The sequence below is a fragment of the Macaca mulatta genome, chromosome 5 (genome assembly GCF_049350105.2).
Source record: "Macaca mulatta isolate MMU2019108-1 chromosome 5, T2T-MMU8v2.0, whole genome shotgun sequence".
Lineage (NCBI taxonomy): Eukaryota > Metazoa > Chordata > Mammalia > Primates > Cercopithecidae > Macaca > Macaca mulatta.
Window position 1 is genome coordinate 132,717,145 of NC_133410.1, and position 19,529 is coordinate 132,736,673.

The 19,529-nt window shown below is 36.5% G+C and overlaps 1 long non-coding RNA gene across 6 annotated transcripts in view; it reads left to right on the forward strand.

Moving 5' to 3' along the window:
- Positions 1-15,641, forward strand: part of LOC106998488 (uncharacterized) — a 397,362-nt gene extending 381,721 nt beyond the window's left edge. For 5 of the 6 annotated variants that reach the window (XR_013417556.1, XR_013417553.1, XR_013417555.1 and 2 more), the window contains 2 exons: positions 7,567-7,670; positions 8,742-15,641. This is a non-coding gene — a long non-coding RNA (uncharacterized LOC106998488). The remainder of the gene's footprint in view (positions 1-7,566; positions 7,671-8,741) is intronic. The other variant, XR_013417557.1, reaches the window with a different exon arrangement.
- The last annotated feature ends 3,888 nt before the right edge of the window (positions 15,642-19,529 follow it).

The window sequence follows — 19,529 nt, forward strand, 5'->3', positions numbered from 1 at the left end:
TATATTACATTTCATGATTTCCCATTGGCCAGAACAATTTATCTATATCAGTGATAAATTTATCTATATCAGTGATAAACTGTTTCCCTCTTGTAGGAAATATACAAGAGGGAAATATACAAGAATGTGGATACTGGGGGCATGTTACTTTGGGGACCATTTCTTTGGCAATCTACAAAAATCTACCTTCTGGTCCCAGTGATTTTTAACCTTTTCCATAGGTAAAATACACTTGCCTCCTTTTAAGCCCAAAAGTCTTACAAGATTTGAAGTTCATAATCATGTGAATTGCATCAGGTCCAGAGCTGGAGAAAATTTCTTAGGTGTAGCTACGTTTGATTCAGAGATGTGTGAATAAAAAAGACATGTAATCTCCCCTGCCTCCACTCCCATTACATGGTGTTAGGTGAGAGAGGAGCAGGAGAACCATAAAAGATATTTCTGTTTAAATTAGGGAGGAATGAGAGGAACCTAGCAGTCACAGGTTCATAGCAACTCTGAAATCTAGCTGAGCATATGTTGTCAGGATTTCCTGCTCTGAACACAAAGAATGTTTCTTACTAGAACTCAGTTTGCCCCCTGAGAAAAATTTGCTGACTACAGCTCAATTTCCTCCAGAGTTCTTGACTGCCATCTGAGAAGACCTTTGTTTTTCACAGGAAAGACCATTGCTTACCACTGAATAGTTTTCTAAGCCTGGTTACTGCCTATAGAAAAGTTGGGGACCCAGACATCTCTTTCCGTTTTGAACTTTCTCAGTGCCTTTTAGTCTAAACTGGCAATACTTTGATTAATCCCATTCTCTTAGAAACATGGAGGATTTTCTATAAATCTTATTGGTATTGGCTCCATGTCCCACAGCCACATTCTTTTTTCTTTTTTTCAAGAATGTTCTACAGTAAGCAGCATAATGACCTCTCATATTTGTGTATTTTATAATCTCACACTTGTAGCTATGTTATGATACATGACAAGGGGAATCAAGGTAGTTGATGGAATTTAACTTGCTATCCAGTTGACCTTAAATAGTGAGATTATCCTAGTGGGCCCAATGTAATCACGAGGATTCTTAGTTGTAGAAGTGAGAGGCAGGAGAATAAGTGGCAGAGTGACATTACGTGAGAAAGACTCAACAGACTTCATTTAGATAGCTTTGAAAAAAGAAGGTGGCCATGAGCCAAGGAATGTGGGCATCCTGTAGAAGCTGGAAAAGGCAAGAAAATGGATCCTTCAGAAAGAATCACAGTTCTACTAACACCTTGATTTTAGCCCGGTAGAGGTCAGTTTTGGACTTCTGACCTCTAGAACTATAAGATAATATATTATGTTGTTTTAAGTCACTGTTTGTGGTACTTTGTTACAATAGCAATACCAACTATTACATTCATCTGCATTTGGACAACACCTTTAAGCTACCTAGGAACATTTTGTTCCAATGCAAACTACTATGGCTCAGTCTCTTACATTTAGATACCGGAAGATGTACTCAAATAATTTCATATCAGCATTGATGATGATAGCAAAGTACTGAGAAGAACCTACATGCTCATTATTAGTGGCATGGATAAATAAATTTTAGAGTATTCATACAAGGAATATGTATTCTCAGTTAACATTGGGTAAATATCTATCACGTTATTGTTAGGAAAAAAAGCTTTCCTGGAAAATATAATCTCTGAATCCTCTTATGTAAAATTCAAAAATAGTATACTTTAAAAAATGCTGACACGTGTGTTTTAAAGATGTGAAGAAAAGTAAGAGATTTGCTCAGAATTCATTATAGCATTGGCCCCTGAGGGAAATGTGACCAGGGAGGAGGTACTGGTAATGTTCTACTCCTAAACTAGGTGGTGAATTTCTAAGTGACCATTTTATTATTCCTTAAACTATGCTTTTATATTATATCAGCTTCTTGTACATAAAATTTACAATAAAAATTCAAGAATTAAAAAAAGTAAAAAATAGAAAAAAATATTCCAAATGGTTTCCAAAGAAAACTGATGTAGCAATGTTGCTATTGAACAAATAAAAGGCATTATTAGGAAATAAACAGGGGTCCATTAAGCAAAATAAAAATAACAATTCACATAGAAGATATAATATTCCACAGCCTACTTTCTTATTTATTTATTCTTAAATTTCTTCAGTGAATGGGAGATATTGATGAAATGTAAGATTTATAGTCATTTTAGAAAACCAAATACTAATTTTTTGTCGTCCTTACGTTACTTTGGTGGTAGCAATCGTGTGTTGAGAGAGACACATAAGAGATGGTGGAGAAATATGTTTAGTAGAATATTATCATGCTAATTAATACAATTTCATAATTTTAAGTAGTTCATTCTGTGAAGGCTTTTTGAAATGGGTAAATTCACAATGATTACAGCTGAATACAATATATATTTTCCTACTAGTTACAAAATAAGAATTAACAACGAAAACACAATGTCCTCTCATAACTTCCCTAAATTTTAAAAAAAGCCAAAGAAAAATATTCTTTTGAAGACTTAGTAAAGCATAACGGAAAAAGAATGCAGGAAATGATGTTAAGAATTTTTGATACTTGATTTTAGAATAACAATTTTAATACTAATAAACACCAATTTCATACTGAAGACATGTCTTAGGGCTTAGTGTGGACCTCACTTATCTCAGAAAACAGGAATTGGATAGCAGATATCAAATAAATGAGGCAACCAGATATTGGAGATCTTGATGGTTAAGATTAAAGTTAATATGTCATGTTTTAATTTTTTCCTAAATGGAAGCCAGATGATGGACTAAATTATCCTCCCCACCCAACTTCTACCACCTTTCTGCTTGTTTTCTTTGTGCTGCTCCATGGGTCTATGGCATAAGCAACTGTAAGTTACACTAGGATGTAGGAGAACATTCAGGAGCGTGTGGTTCTCCATCACTGAACAACCTCTGGGGAGTTTTTTGAATGCTGACTCACTCATTATTGCAGCCCCAACATGCAACAGGACACATATTAGACGCTTAGTAAAGACTTGTTGAGTGAATGGTTGACAGAGTGCATATTAATAGTAAATAATAATAAAAGGAAATGACTTTCAAAAAGAAGTTGCATTACTATTTTTAAACATCACACATTTAAATATTCATTATTGCTAGTGCTGTGAGAGCTTTATTGCAGTCCTGCTACTGGCTTTAGGTATTATCTCATACAAAACACCTAATTCAGGCAAGAACCAGCCTCGGCAGGTTTTTATAACTATTTTTCCTTGCAGTTCTAATATCTTACACCTCTTTTGACTCACTTGGACTCCTTTTGGGTAGTTTAATATGTATGACTCTGCTTGTTTATTCTATCCTTAGGTAGGAACTAATTTAATAATATTGCCACTTCCCATTTACAAAAACTTACAAGTTAAATGGACTTGACCAGATAAAGCAGGCTAAAAAGGAACAAGATTAGACTTCACAGTGAACACAAATCTGACTAGCATCTAATGTTGTTCTGTGATTTTCCTAGATTTTTGTTCTTTCTTTAGAAAAAAAACCATTTTTACAATTTTCTAATTAATAAAGTAATACATATTCAATTCAGAAAACAGAAAAGAACAAATAAAAATATACTTAGAATTCCACCATACACAAATAACTACTTTTAAGGATTTTGCTATAGCTTTTCTTGGCCTCTGTCTATCTTTTCATAGATTTACACAATTTATTTTTTTTTACATAGGGCTTCCTTCTTTTATTTATTTAGCAATGTGTCAGCAATGTTTTCATGTCATGAAATATTTTAAACTTGTGAGTAATGCTGATTTTTAAATAATGTATTTAATAATATTTAATAATAGTAAATTATAATGATTACAAAATTCATTTCAGTCAATCCCCTACAATTTAACATTTAAGATGCTTTAAATTATCATTATTATTATTACTTTTGGAAACAAATTTTCTCCACATATGAAATTTTTATAAAAATCTTGATAATGATGGTTAGGTATACATATTAGGAGTATGCACAAGTGGCCTTTTAGCCCTTGTATTTTGTAAAAATCTGTTCTTTATTTTTGGAAGGCCAGATTTACAAATGCTTATCTCAAAATCGTTTCTGACTTATCTGAACTCGGGCATGATGAATGATCATGTGACCTTACAAGTTATAACTATATCTTCAGGTCCTTTTTTCTTTTTCTCTTGGACAATTACGTATGAGAAATTGGGCTAGGCACTGCACAAAAGGGAAATAATTACAATTATAACTCTTGCCCTGAGCACCATTTACTCTCAACCATTGGTTGGTCATCACCAGTCAGTTCGATGAACTTGAGAATAATTTTGTTTTCTGTCCAAGGAAAAGACCACTTGGAATTTTTATTAAAATTATATTCAATGTGTTATTTAATAACAGAAAGTATTTACATTTATAAAATCCTGAGCCTTCCTATCTGTTCCTGAATCTATTTATAAGCATGATTTTATATTATCTATAAACATCATTTTTGAGTATATTCAGGTCATGTAAGTCTTTAGTAAAATGTTACCTTTTCCTTCTTTAGGCCCTTTAAATAAATTGTTAATAATCCTCAATTATACTATCAGTTACTCAGTGCTTTCCTGATGCAAGACAGTGTGCGGAACATTTTGCATGAATAATTTTTTTTTTTTTTTTAAGACAGAGTCTCACTCTTTTGCCCAGACTGGAGTGCTGTTGTGTGATCCTGGCTCACTGCAACCTCCGCCTCCTGGGTTCAAGTGATTCTCCTGCCTCAGCCTCCTGAATAGCTGGGATTGCAGGTGCCTGCCACCATACCCGGCTAATTTTTTTGTATTTTTAGTAGAGATGGGGTTTCACCATGTTGGCCAGGCTGGGCTCGAACTCTTGACCTCAGGCGATCCACCTGCCTGGGCCTCCCAAAGCATGAATAATTTTATCTAACCCTCACAACAACTACATGAAGAGGGAAAAATTATTATCTCTGATGCACAGATGGGGAAATTGAGGCTTGGATAAGTTATATGTCTTGCCCAGAGCAATATACCTAGCAAGTTGCAGAAGAATTTGAGACCAAGCTGTTTGAAAAAAAATTTTTAAGTAAACTTTTTATTGAAGCATAACATATGTAAGGAAATGAGCAAAATAATAAGTGCACAGCTCAATTGATTTCTATAAAATAAACATACTCATGTAATGAACACACAGAATATTACTGGTATCCCTAGGTACTTCTCCTAGGCCCTCCAACTGTCATTAATCCCCTTGGGGATAACCAGTAGTCTAATGTTTGCCACTGTAAACTAGCTATGCCTTATGTGGAACTTCACTTTTCTATGTCTAGATCATTTTGTTCAACATTGTATTTTTGATTCATTGTTGGGTTTAGCTATAGTTTTTTCATTGTTGTGTAGAATTCTATTTTACATATAAAACACTATGTATTCTATAGTAGGTGGCATTTGAGTTGTTTTCAGTTTGGGATTATTTAAATAATGTTACTATAAACATACTTTTTCATATTTGTTGGCATGTAAATTTCTATCAGGTATGTACTTAGGAGTGGAATTGCTGGGAAGGCATATGCTTAGTTTTAGTATAGATTCCCAGATTTCCAAAGTGACTTCATCCTTTCCCACTTTTCACTGCAGTTTCTGAGAGTTCTTGTTGCTCTGGAACATTTTGCTCTTGTGTTTTTTAACTGATAAGTGTTAATAAAATGGAAAAATGTATTTTTTTCCTGTATGTTCATTTTATATATTTTGCTAAGTATCTTATTTTTCTTTCTTTTTTTTTTTTTTTTGAGACGGAGTCTCGCTCTGTCACCCAGGCTGGAGTGCGGTGGCCGGATCTCAGCTCACTGCAAGCTCCGCCTCCCGGGTTCCCGCCATTCTCCTGCCTCAGCCTCCCGAGTAGCTGGGACTATAGGCGCCCGCCACCTCGCCCGGCTAGTTTTTTGTATTTTTTAGTAGAGACGGGGTTTCACCGTGTTAGCCAGGATGGTCTCGATCTCCTGACCTCGTGATCCGCCGGTCTCGGCCTCCCAAAGTGCTGGGATTACAGGCGTGAGCCACCGCGCCCGGCCAAGTATCTTATTTTTCTAAAAAAATGCTCTAAAACTATGATAATATCTCCACCTTTATTTCTAATTTTGTATATTTATACATTATTTATTACACTAAGAATTTGTTATTGGTTTAATTTCTAGCAAAATATCTATGAAAATTATTTATTAATTCTATTGTTTCAAAAATTAATATTTTCTTCTTTCATACTTATTCGTTTTTAGCTTTCCTTAAGCTTATTTTTCAATCTTCATTAGCAGAGTGCTTACCTAATTGATTATTGTTTAAGAGTAAATTGTCTCTGCTGATGGAGTGAGCAACATAAATCCAGGAGAAATCTGCTGGAGAGATATTGAGTATAAAATATTTTTTCATTCAGAGAAAGAGAGAGACAGAGACACACAGGGAAAGAAATAAGGAGTTAATTATCCATTTCCTTCCCCAGGACTTTGCCATGTCTGCATGTGTGGATGAAGAGTGTGATTTTAATCTTACAACCAGGAAGGGAGTTAGTCATAGGGAAAATTACAGAGCAGATGATTAAAGATATGGTGGTCTTTTCTGATATCACAAAGTCACAGCCTTTCATCCAACTTCCTCTTATTAAAGACCAAAAACATTAAAAATAAAAAAAGGAAAAAGGAAATAAATATTTTCCCCAATTTTTAAACTTTTGAATTCTGTTTTCTATTATTGGCCAAGGCATTTTAACTGATTCGCTACCCATATCTTTCTTCATTTGTGTTTTGCTTGATGTAACAGGGACAGAGAGCTATGAAAATACCCTCCTACTGTTGTTTCTGGTTTTTTTGGAAAAACTAGTTTTTAATTATGTGATCCTGTATTTTATTATGATTCAGCTTGAAGATTCATGAGTTATAATTTTGTGTCATAAACTTATTTTGTTCTTTCCCATCATATTCTTTTAAAAATACACAATCTACAATTTTTTACCCAGCTTCTTATTTTAAAGTATTATTTTGTTAGTATGTGAGAATTAATTTACTTTTCTTTCAAATAGTGTTAAAATGTACTTTCTGATATAATGTTGTTAAACAATTCCTTATACTCAATGCTGTGTTTACGTATTTTCTGAGACTCACTTCTACTGTTCTTAGGCCATAATTTCCCCTTTTATATGTACAGATAAACCTTAATAGAATACTTTCTTGGTTTACTTTTTCCAGGATAAATAAATAGATGATATTCTTTCAGCTACTTTTACACATGAAGCAAAACTTTGGTGAACATAGAGCATCTGGCTTAAAATTTGTTCCCTGATGCATTTGTAGCCGTTTTCCCCATATTCTGGCATTTGGTGTGGTGCAGAAGTCCTGCCTCAGTGTAAGTGTTCTCCTGTGCTAGGTTACGTTTTTTACCACCTCTAGGCTGGTTGTCTTTCACTTCTCAACAGGGTATATCTGGTTTGGTTTTTACTCTTCGGATGTAACCTCTTTAAATGTTTAGATTCAATTCAATTTTTTTTCTACTAATACTTTATTTCAGTATTTTTTCTGTTCTATTTTTCAGAATTATTGATCAAATTTGGATCTCTGTGTGCTGTCCTCCAATTTAATACCTTCTCTGTTGCTGTTTTGTTTTCTTTCTTCTGGAACGTGGCAGAGTGCTTCAAGGTGGGTCGCAGATGTCTGACTCAATCTTCTACATTAATAGGTTTTCTCTGTATTGTTATAATTAATTTTAAATTGATTTTATAAAATTTATAATTATAGGATTTTTTTTCATGTTCAATTCCATTTAAATTTTTTCCTATTTGCCCATTCTTCTTTTTTCTTATCACTTTGAATATACTGATCTCACACTGAAAAGACACATTGATAGAAATTAATTTTTGAACTGAGTCCAAAGATTTAAACATCTGGTTATACCCTGATGAAAAAAGAAAGAAGACAATCTCTTTATCATATACTGATCTCACACTGAAAAGACACATTGATAGAAATTAATTTTTGAACTGAGTCCAAAGATTTAAACATCTGGTTATACCCTGATGAAAAAAGAAAGAAGACAATCTCTTTATCATATCATGTCTTTGTTTTGAAGTTATTACTTAAATTTTGTTAAAATAAATTGTGGTTTATTGCATTATTTTCCTCATTTCTTCACCTCTTCTTGCATCTGTTCCTTTGCTATGGCCTCGCCATCACAGATGGCATGTACTCATTTCATCTTGTCTCTGGGCTTGGCTATGTGACTTGCTTTGGCTGATGACACATGAGCAAAAGTCACAGTTTGCATTCTAAGTGCAAGCCTTGAAGATCTCACATGTTCTTGCTTGTTTTATTTTCTTTCTGGCAGATCATGGAAATAATATAACTGTGGGTAGTCTGCTGGTCAGCAGAGCCACCCTAGGTAATTAATAGATATGCAGTGACAAAAAGAGCTTCCCAGTTGAGCCTAGCCTATGTCAATCAGATTCTAGTAGGTTCACAGATGCATGAGCAGTAAGAAAAGTTTACACTTATTGGAGTGATTTGTTACATAGCAATAAGTAACCAACACAATACATTTTAAAATATTTTCTCTGGTAAATCATTTTCAAAAGTAATTCTTTCTGTGCTTCTTGCTTAATAAAACTTTTTGTAAATCTTACTTTTAAAACGTTATTCTTCTTTGTCTTGAATTCCTCATTGAAAAAAGATTCATAGTTTTTTTTTTTTCCTAATTCATCTGTCTTTAAATAGCGATGAGACTTCCTCTTTGAAGATCACAGGTGAGAAGATTAGATGCTTTCTCGGAAGCCCAGCAACCTGATGGGATTGTGGAGTGAGCCAGACCCAAATCAGAACTTCATCCCTGCATGGTTTATTTTGCTTGTTTGGCAAACTTGCCCCGCAGGTAAGCAGATCCAGTGTGACAATATCTTCCTGTGCCAGCTGTTCATGTTTTCAAAGAAGAGATTCTTCGGGGTTTTGTTTTTTGCCTTGAACCCTTCAAAAGCAAATGTCCCAATTCTAACTGGCTTATTACTTGTCCTGCTTCCTGCACTTCTAAAGAAGTTATCTGCTGCTTTGGGGAAAATTGTCAGCATGGTTCAAGGCATTTTATTTGCTTGATATCCTTGAAAGAGACTAGCCAACTGCTCACAAATCTCACTTCATCTCCCTCTTAGACATTCAGCTAACCTATATTTTTGTTTCCTCTGCCTGTGGCCGTGTGATTGATTTCTCAGGAATACAATGTGAATAGAAGTGATATTGTTATTTCCAGGTCTGGCTCATAAAAACTTTCTATGAACAATTCCCAACTTTCCAACAGAGGCTAAAGAAAATGGAGAAAGTCCAATAACTAAGGATTGCATCTGACCCACTGTAGTACGCAATAAACTTTAACAATTATTGAAAAAGCAGAGATTTTGTAAGATTCTTCAGTTAAACAAAGTAACTATACTTGTGGTGAAGATCAAATTCAGAGAGATCTAGACTATGGCAAAGAGTATTACTCACCTTTACTATTAAATCAGACTGTATGTTAGGTCTTTCAACATGACCATCTTTGAATTTAACCTTAATCTCTCCATTTTCTGCTAACTGCTACCACAAGGCAGTGTCCAGTCATTTTTGTGTAGTGCTCCTACCACTTACACTCACACACCCTGTTTAGTTCAGATTCCGATGTCTCTGGATCAATTCATGTGAAAGAAAGGTGGCAGAAGTGGGATGGGGCAAAGGAAGTACAACTGTGATGCACCAAAATGGCAGGGTGCTCTGGAGTGAGTACTGATATACAGAGCCGGGGTCCCATTTTGGGCCCAAATGGCTGAGTTTTTGTCCTCTGCAGGGCTGAAAATCAGTTCTTGATATTCCTGCCTTGCTCAGTCACCACAGTGGGCACTCACACATGGGTGTGATCTTAGCCAGATCTCTACAGTTGAAGATGGCCATTTGGGAACCAACTGGGGGCGCTATCTGCTGACTGACCATACTCTTGGTGACTAGGCAGTGACTTCTACCAAATTCTAGTTAATCTTACATTTCCTCTCACACACTAGTTTTTTCTTCCATTTTTTTTCTAATATACTGTTTTTCTCCTCCATGAAAATGTTTGGTATGACTCCTAACAGTTCTCTATTTTTTTTTTATTAAAAGAAATTGGCAGTGCTCAATGTCTGTGCAGAGAAGAAGCAGCAGCTTGAGACAAATAACTTTTGATCACCAAATAATTACATAAAGGGCTGTTGGTTTCTTTTAGTTATCAAATTTTATTGGTATACCTAATGTATTTGACACTTGAAGTAAATCATTTTCAAATATCTTCCCTCTATTCTAGAAAATTATTTTAGTAAATTTCATAAAATGAAATGAGTAATAGTAATGGATAGATTTTTAAATTATGCTTTATATGTATAATCATATAGCTTAGAAATACAAAAAAATTTAAAACAAACCAATTAAAACAAAAATAAATAAAACAAGAATGAAAAAAGAAAAAATAGAAGGAAAAATAAAGTAATTAAATGGTATAAAAAAATCAAAGTACAATTAATTCAATAATTTTAATAGCTACATAGCAATGAAACTTTGAACTTTTGGTTACAGTCTAATATAAGTCATCTATATAATTGGCAATTAATAAATGAATTATAAGAGAAGCAAAATATCTATAAAGGCTAAAATTTAGGCAACTAGGTCATAGCCCTGATGCACCATTTTATTATTATGATTTGTTTATTATTTTAAAAACAAGGTAGTTTCTTAAAAAGTTAACCATAAATTTATTATCTGACACAGCAATTTCACTCTGAGGTATTTATGCAAGAATAAATGAAAACACATGTCCATTCAAAGACTTGTGCACCAATCTTCATAGCAGCGTTTTTAATAATAGCCAAAAAGTGAAAGCAATTTAATGCCCATCAGTTGGTAGAGGAATTAACAAATGTGGTATATCTATATGTGGAATATTATTTGGCAATAAGAAGGAATGATGTACTGATACATGCCATGACATGGATAAACCTCAAAAAATCATGCTAACTGAAAGAAGTGAGACGCAAAATATTACATAGTGTATAATTCCCCCTATTTGAAAATTTCAAAAAAGGCAAATCTGTAGAGTTGGAATGCAGATCAATGATTGCCCCTGGTTGCGGGTAGGAATGAAGACTGATTGAAGAAGGGCACAGGAGATCTTTTAGGGCTGGTGGAAATGCTCTAAAACTAGGTTGTGGTGATGGTTTCACAACTCTAAATTTGTGAAAACTCATTGTATTCTTAAAATGAATGATTCTTTTGCTGTGCAAATTGTACCTCAATAAAGTTTTTAAAAAAGCAAACACATAGCAATTAAAATGGATAAAGTGGAAAGACATTAAAACTCAGTCAAAATTTTATTCATTTGTACTAACAAATCATTAGTTTTGGTGTTTTAATTTTTAAGCACAAAAATACTAAGTGTTCCCATAGAATGACATAATTGAAGTAATTCAAAGTTTTTTTTCATTTTCACTTCGCTAATTATTATTTATTTTGAATCTGCTATTGAAACAAGGAACTATGCAGCCAAGGAATTGGAGACACAAACAGGCAACTAAAAGTGACATGGAAGGTTCTGGGCTGTTTGAACTTACACTCAGATGAGTACACAATGCTGAAGCTTCCCATGTTGGCAGACTTTATAACTGACATTTTCATGAATTAGCTTTATGGTAGAACATAATAATTATTAAATGACAAGTAATTAAAATATTCTCATTTAAACTCCACGTGTATATTATTAAAACACAACTGTTTCCACAGCAAGTGTTTACAACTTACAGTATATCATATTAATAGAACAGAAGTGAAAGAAAACATTTCAGTAGATGTAAAAAGTATCATTTAAATTAACATTTATTAGTAAATATTAGCTTATTGACAACCCGATTTAAATGTAATATAATAGGAGTGGATGGACATGGTTTTAACATACTAAAAACAGTTTTGCCTCAAAGGAAAGCTAACATTCTGCTTAACGTTCATTCACTGAAAAGCATATTTTAACTTGTGTGATGATACTTGGCAATACAATTAGAAAAAAGCAAAAGGAAAAAGAGTATAAGATGTAAGATATATATGCATGAAGTCCAGATTCTAAGATTAGATTGTTAACCCAGAAAATCTAAAGAATGAATTTAAAAACTTAGGGGAGAGGAGGTCAAGGTAGCTGACTAGAAGTGGCTAGTGTGCACTGCTCTCATGGAGAGCAGCGAGTGGTGCGTAAACACTAGCTCCTCAACTGGATGGTCCAGGTGGACACACTGGGATTCTTAAAGGAAGTAAGGCAATCCATGGAGAACAAAGAAGAGTGAGTCAGGACAGCCGCCCAGTTGGGATTGGCATGGCGTCAGGGGAAGACTCCCCACTGTGGGGAAACTCTGATTGAATGAGACCCCCTCCCTGCCCCGAACACAACTTCCTCCACAGACCTTTGTAACCATAGTGTCAGGAGATTCCCCCATGATGTCACCCACTGGGACCTCCACATTGACAGAGAGATACTTGGAATCTGGGCAGAGCTGCTGCTCAGGCACATGTGGAATCTCAGGGGCCTTGGATCCCCAGGTACCCGGCACCAGCACCTGCAGCTCTGGCAATGGGGGAGGTCAAAGTCCCTTGCATATGTCCAGGATAGGGGCTGAATCCACAAGACTGACGAATGAATTGACTGCCAGCCTCACCTCCACTGCACCTCACTAGACAAGGGCCTGGGACTCTAGCATGGCCAGGTCAGCCCTGCCTGAGCTCACTGACTGGTAGCAGCCTGGCACTTTCCTGGGGTGAAGCTCCCAGAGGGAGTAGGCAGACCTGTCAGTTATGCTGCTTTGCAGCTCCTGCCCCTACTGCCCTCAGGCTCTGGAGGAAGTGAAGTGATAAAGGACTAATTCAGGCCCCCAGCACAGAGCAGCTGCCTTACAGAAAAGTGGCCAAACTGTTTTCCACATGGGTTCCTGCTCTTCAGTGAGCAGGCCCTCAGCACAACCTCCCTATCCCATCCTGAACACTTGAGTTGGTGGCAGCTCTGTGTTTCTTTGGGGAGGAAATCCCGGAGACAAACCACAACCCCTCTGACATTGCAGCTGCAGTGGTACCACCCTTACCGCTCATGGGCTGGGGAAAGAACAAAGGGCCCGGACCTGTCACCGCTACCTCCAGCACACCACAGCCACAGACCCTCTTCTCTGTGAACCCCCACACACTACTCTTCACCAGATAGGGCCCCCAGATCATAACTGCAGAGCAGCCACTTCACTCCCGACTGAGCATTCCTGCTGGTAGTGGCTCTGTGTTTCCCTGGAGTAGAGATTCCAGAGACAACTGACAGCCTCTTTGCCATTACCACTGCAGCAGTTCTACCCTTGCTGACCTAAACTGGGGAAAGAATAAAGAGCCTGAGATCTTTACCTGTGCCTCCAGCATGCCACAGTCACCATACACGGAGGAGTTCAGTCTCTCTTCCCTGTGAGTCTCTGACTCCCTACTCTTCATCAGGCAGGGCCCCCAGCTTGGGTCAGGAGTGCAGACACTCCCCAGCCCCAAGCTGAACATTCCCATTGACAGCAGCTCTGTGTTTCTGGGGTGGATCTCACGGACGCAAGTGAAGGCCTCTCTGCCACTGCCACTGTGCTGGTACTGCCTTGCTGCCCTTGGGCTGGGGAAGGAGCAAAGACTCTGATTGCTTTACTCACACCTCCATCCCACCACAGGCATCCTAAGGAGAAGAGACCAATCTGTCTTCCCTGTGAGCCCCCACCTCCCCTGCTTGTCACCAGGCAGGGTCCTATAGCTTGGGCCACAGTGTAGTCACTCCACCCAAGGCTGATTGATCTGATTGGTAGTGGCTCTGCATTTCTCTGGGGTGGAGCACCAGGAGATAAGTGAAAGGCCCTCTGCCATTGACAGTGCCAAGTTTCCTTCTCCTTTGCCTGCAAGCTAGGAAGGGAACATAAAACCTGAGCTTACCTTACGACTGTGGTATGCAGCCCAGGAACACCAAGCCAAAATCTGCCTCCAGCACTCGAGTGGGAGAGGAGGCCACACTCTCAGAGAACTGAGAGGAAGCATGGCTACAAACATGAGGAAATACAGAGGAGCCAAGTGGCTGAGCAGCAGCTTCCCTATTGGATGGTGCACCTAAACACCATTTACTGGATCACAGCCAAAAAATCAGGGCCAAAAAATCAGCTCCAAAGTTACTTTGCTAATATTATTCCCTCACCCCATGAAACCAAAGACAAGACTTCAGCTACAAATAAAGTCCCAGCACAAAACCTTGTTCCTCTAAAAACATCCAGAAACAAAGTCAACAAAGACCATACTAAAATTACTCCACAGTTAAAGGAACATTAGCCTACACAGATGAGAATGAATGAGGGCAAGAACTCTGGAAACAGAAAGCTAGGGTGTCTTCTTTCCTGCAAATGACCACACTAGTTTCCTAGCAGTGGTTCTTAACCCAGCTAAAGTGGCTAGAATGACAGAATTCAGAATATGGATAGGAATGGAGATCATTAAGACTTAGGAGAAAGTTGAAACCCAATCCAGAGAATCTAAGGACTGCAATAAAATGATACAGGAACTGAAAGACGAAATAGCCATTTTAGGAAAGAATCAAACTGATGTGATAGAGCTGGAAACACACTATAAGAATTTCATAATACAATTTGCAAATATTAACAGCAGAACACACCAAGCTGAGAAACAATTCTCAGAGCTCAAAGCCTGCTTCTCTGAACTAAATCAGTCAGACAAAAATAAAGAAAAAATAAAAAAGAGTGAACAACATCTCTGAGAAATATGAGACTATGTAGAAAAGCAAATCTAAGACTCACTGGTGTCCCTGAAAGATAGAGAGAAAGCAAACAACTTGAAAAACATTTTTGAGGATATCAATGAAAATTTCCCCAACCTCGCTAGAGAGGCCAGCATTCAAATACAGGAAGTTCAGAGAACCCCTGTGAGATCCTATACAGGATGACCATCCCCAAGACACACACTCATCAGATTCTCCAAGGTCAAAATGAAAGAAAAAATGTTAAAGGCAGCTAGAGAGAAGGGGCAGGTCACCTACAAAGGGAAGCCGATCAGACTAACAATGGACCTTTTAGCATAAACCATACAAGCCAAAAGAGATTAGAGCCTGTATTTAGCATGCTTAAACAAACGAAACTCCAACTGATAATTTAATATGCAGTCAAACTAAACTTTGTAAGAGAAAGAGAAGTAAAATTCTTTTCAGACAAGCAAATACTAAGGAATTAATTACCACCAGACTTATTTTACAAGAGGTCCTTCATGGAGTGCTAAACATGGAAATGAAAGACCATTATTGGCCTTCACAAGAACACAATTAGGTACCTATACTGTTGGCATTATAAAGCAACTGCACAATCAAGTCTGCATAATAATCAGGTAACATCATGATGACAGAATCAAATCTGCACTATCAATATTAACCTTGAATGTAAATGGGCTAAATGCTGCAAATAAATGGCACAGAGTAGCAAGTTGGATAAAGAAACATGACCCAATGCTATGCAGTCTTCAAGAGACCCACCTCACATGCAGCCACACCCATAGGTTCAAAGTAAAGAAATGAAGAAAAATCTAACAAGCAAACAGAAAACAAAACAAAATAAAAAGCAGGAGTTGCTATTTTAATTTTAGACAAAACAGACTTTAAACGAACAACAATCAAAAAAGACAAAGAAGGGCATTACATTGTGGTAAATGTTTCAATTTAACAAGATTTAACTGTCCTAAATATATATGCACCAAACACAGGAGCACATAGATTTATGAAACAAGTTCTTAGAGACCCACAAAGAGACTTAAGTGTGGAGGGTAAGAGGAGGCTGAGGATCAAAACATTACCTATTGGATACTATGGGTATCACCTGGTTTACAAAATAATATGTGCACCAAACCTACACAACATGCAATTTATTTATAGAGCCAACCTGCACATGTACTCCTGAAATTTAAAAAACAAAAAGTTAGAAAAAAATCAGATGCTGGGAAAATTCAGAGTCACAGCTCTTTTTAAAACTTTTAATAAGGAAAATGTTTTTCCATATATAAACAATAGCTTATTAGAAAACATAAATGAAAAGAATCACCAACAAAGTAAACACAACTGACATTTTTTTGGGGAAAAATTGCAATACTTCTGGCAGAAACTTTCCTTGATTTTAAAAAAGGTCAAACAATATCATGGCAGTCCAAATCAGATCATTTAAATGAGGAAAAAATTAGGGATATATAGTCAACAAAATAGTCATAGACCATGGAAACAAAAAGTCCCTAAAAATGTTAATAATGTTGATTTTTATTGTTTTCACCTTTATTTTCCAGTTTATGCACCCAAGATTTTCCTTTGCACCTCAGAATGCTTTCTTTAAAATGTCCTTGCTTTCTTAATTTTTTGAGTTGCTACTTTCTCATTTTCCTTGCTGATTATAAAACAACTGAAGGATAAGAAACACATGTTTTTCTATATCTGTTTTTAATTAAATGTTTGGTAAAACTGAGATGATTGTAATTACTCTTTTGTTATCTTCAAGAATCTACTCAAGTTTCCTCAGTTTCTCAGATAATTCTTGGGCAACAAACAAACAAGAAAGATGACGTCTTATTATCTGGTGTCTGGCTAGCTGATTTAATAACCTAGAAGACAGCGTTTGAAGAACACAAACTCTAAAGTCCTTCACTTTCCAAAAAAAACTTTCCCAAATTGTTTACCATTGCCTTACCTTCTTCAGTCATCTCTGATGTTGTCACCCTTAGGGTAAGACGTACGTGTTCATAAGGAACAATAACTTCCTTCAGGAAATCCAGTATGCCCTACAATTTTACCTAAAACTTTGTTGTTGTTGTTTTCTGTCCATTTTGCCCTCTAGGGAAATGGATCTCATGCTGTTTATCAGTTTCTGAAGGTTGTTATTAATCTCCCCTCATCCCAAAATGGAAGGACTTTGCCTAAATCTTAGAATCAGAACCTTGGCTCCAGTAATAAAGACTTTCAATATCTTCATCTGCCATTGAGGCTTACCTAACGAAATAGAGCCTCCAAAGTGGGAATTTGAAATGCTTTGGAATCTTTTTTTTTTCTTTTGACATAGTGATTGGTGGGATGCTACAGGTAGTTAGTGGTTAGGATCCAGAAATGCCAGACATCTTGCAGTGAGAGGGATAGCCTATACAAGGAAGAATTCTCACATGTTCTGACTAACTTTGGATGCTATTACCGGTGAAAACTTTGGAATCATGTGAATCTCAACCTGTGTTTTACATATATATACATGAAGTGAGTTTTGTATGCTTTATTTTTTCACTATTTGAAAAATGTAACTGTTTGTTTTCTATTGTTGTGTAACAAATCATAGGCACTTAGCAGCTTGAAAAAACACGCATTTATTATCTCACATTTTCTCTGGGTTATAGGCCACTAGTTTGGACACACTTAGCTGAGTCCTCTGCTCAAAGTCTCACATAGCTGCTATTAAGATATTGACCAGAGATATGGTCTCATCTAAGGATTAGGTTCTCTTCTGAGTTCACATGGTTGGTGGCAGAATTCATATCCTTGCAGCTGTAGAACTCATAGCAACTTGCTTCTTCAAGGCCAGCAATAGAGATAACTGCTGCTTCCAGTCTCTCTGATCTCTAGACTCTCATCTAAAGGTCTGGCCTGATGAGGTCAAGCCAAGTCAAGATCATATCTTTCGTAATGAACTCAAAATCAACTTTGAGAAACCCTAATGACATGTATTAAATACTTTCATTTTTGCCACCTGGTGGGCAATAATCACTGGATTAATATCTCATCAACTTTGTCGTAGTCTATTGGTTAGAAGCAAGTCTCAGGTTCCACCTACACTCAAGAGGAGGGGATTGTAAAGAGGTATAGCTAATTGGGAGTCACACTTGAGTGTGTCTGCAGTAACAACCATTGCATAAATCAAGGAAAGATTGAATTTTGCTTTGCATGAACTCTACTTAAAGTTGTTCACCATTTTGAAGAATGAGTTTACCAGTAGCACTTCTTATAGCAGTCTACACTTACAGATGCTCTAGTCACCATGAATCCACATAAAAATGCAAACATCTGACTACTTCACTTTGTCTTTTAGAGTACAGAGCTTTACATAGAGAAACATTTAGTTTTATATAAATGACCCTCTCTTATTTTCTTTATATTATAACTAATACATTGCATTCCCTTTTTGAAATAACATGCATAGGTAGTTTATGTTACCTACAGGGTTAATTTCCAAACAGTGAATGCAGAATTATAAAATATCTGTTGGTCTAATTGGGCTGAAACCATTGTGATAGGTAGGTAAAGTGGGCTAAAGACATGAATAGACAATTCTCAAAATAAAATAAACAAATGGCCAACCAACATACGAAAAAATGCTCAACATAATTAATGATCAGGGAAATGCAAAGCAAAACCACAATACGATACCACCTTACTGCTGTAAGAATGGTCGTAATAAAAAAATCAAAAAAACAATAGATGTTGGCATGGATGTGGTGACCAGGGAACACTTCTACACTGCTGGTGGGAATGTAAACTAGTATAGCCACTATAGAAAACAGTGTGGAGATTCTTTAAAGAACTTAAAGTAGAACTACCATTCGATCCAGCAATCCCACTACTGGTTATCTACACAGAGGAAAAGAAGTCATTATGCAAAAAAGATACTTGCACACGCATGTTTATAGCAGCGCAATTCACAATTGCAAAATCGTGGAACCAACCCAAATGCCCATCAATCAATGAGTGGATAAAGAAACTGGAATGTATATATGATGGACTATTACTCAGCCATAAAAAGGAATGAATTAACAGCATTTGCAGTGACTTGGGTGAGATCAGAGATTATTATTCTAAGTGAAGTGACTCAGGAATAGAAAACCAAACATTGTGTGTTCTCACTGATATGTGGGAGCTAAGCTATGAGGACACAAAGGCATGAGAATGATACAATGGGTTTTGGAGACTCTGGGGGAAGGTTGGGAGGAGGATGAGGAATAAAGACTACAAATATGGTGCAGTATATACTACTCAGGTGATGGGTGCATCAAAATCTCACAAATCACCACTAAAGAACTTACAAATACCACCTGTACCCCAATAACTTATGGAAATATAAAAATAAAAATTCAAAAAATTCTGCCTTTCTTTTTTACATGAAGAAACTTAGAGTCTTTTAGCCATAATCCCAACCCATTAGCACAGACTAATTTATCAGATTAATTTGAAAGCATAGGAAGCCTGAACCTGAGTGAATTAAGTAAAATAGCTAAATTGTGAAACTGGCTAGAGAAGAAGCTATACACAACTAGGTCAGCAAAGCAATAGAACTTATGAGTTGTCTGTCAGCTGTGGGCTTCTCACTCAAACAAGGAACCTGGGAAGTGGACACCCAATGTGGCAGTTGCCAGCAGATATGGAAGACTTATAAAAGACACAGTCATGGACTTCAC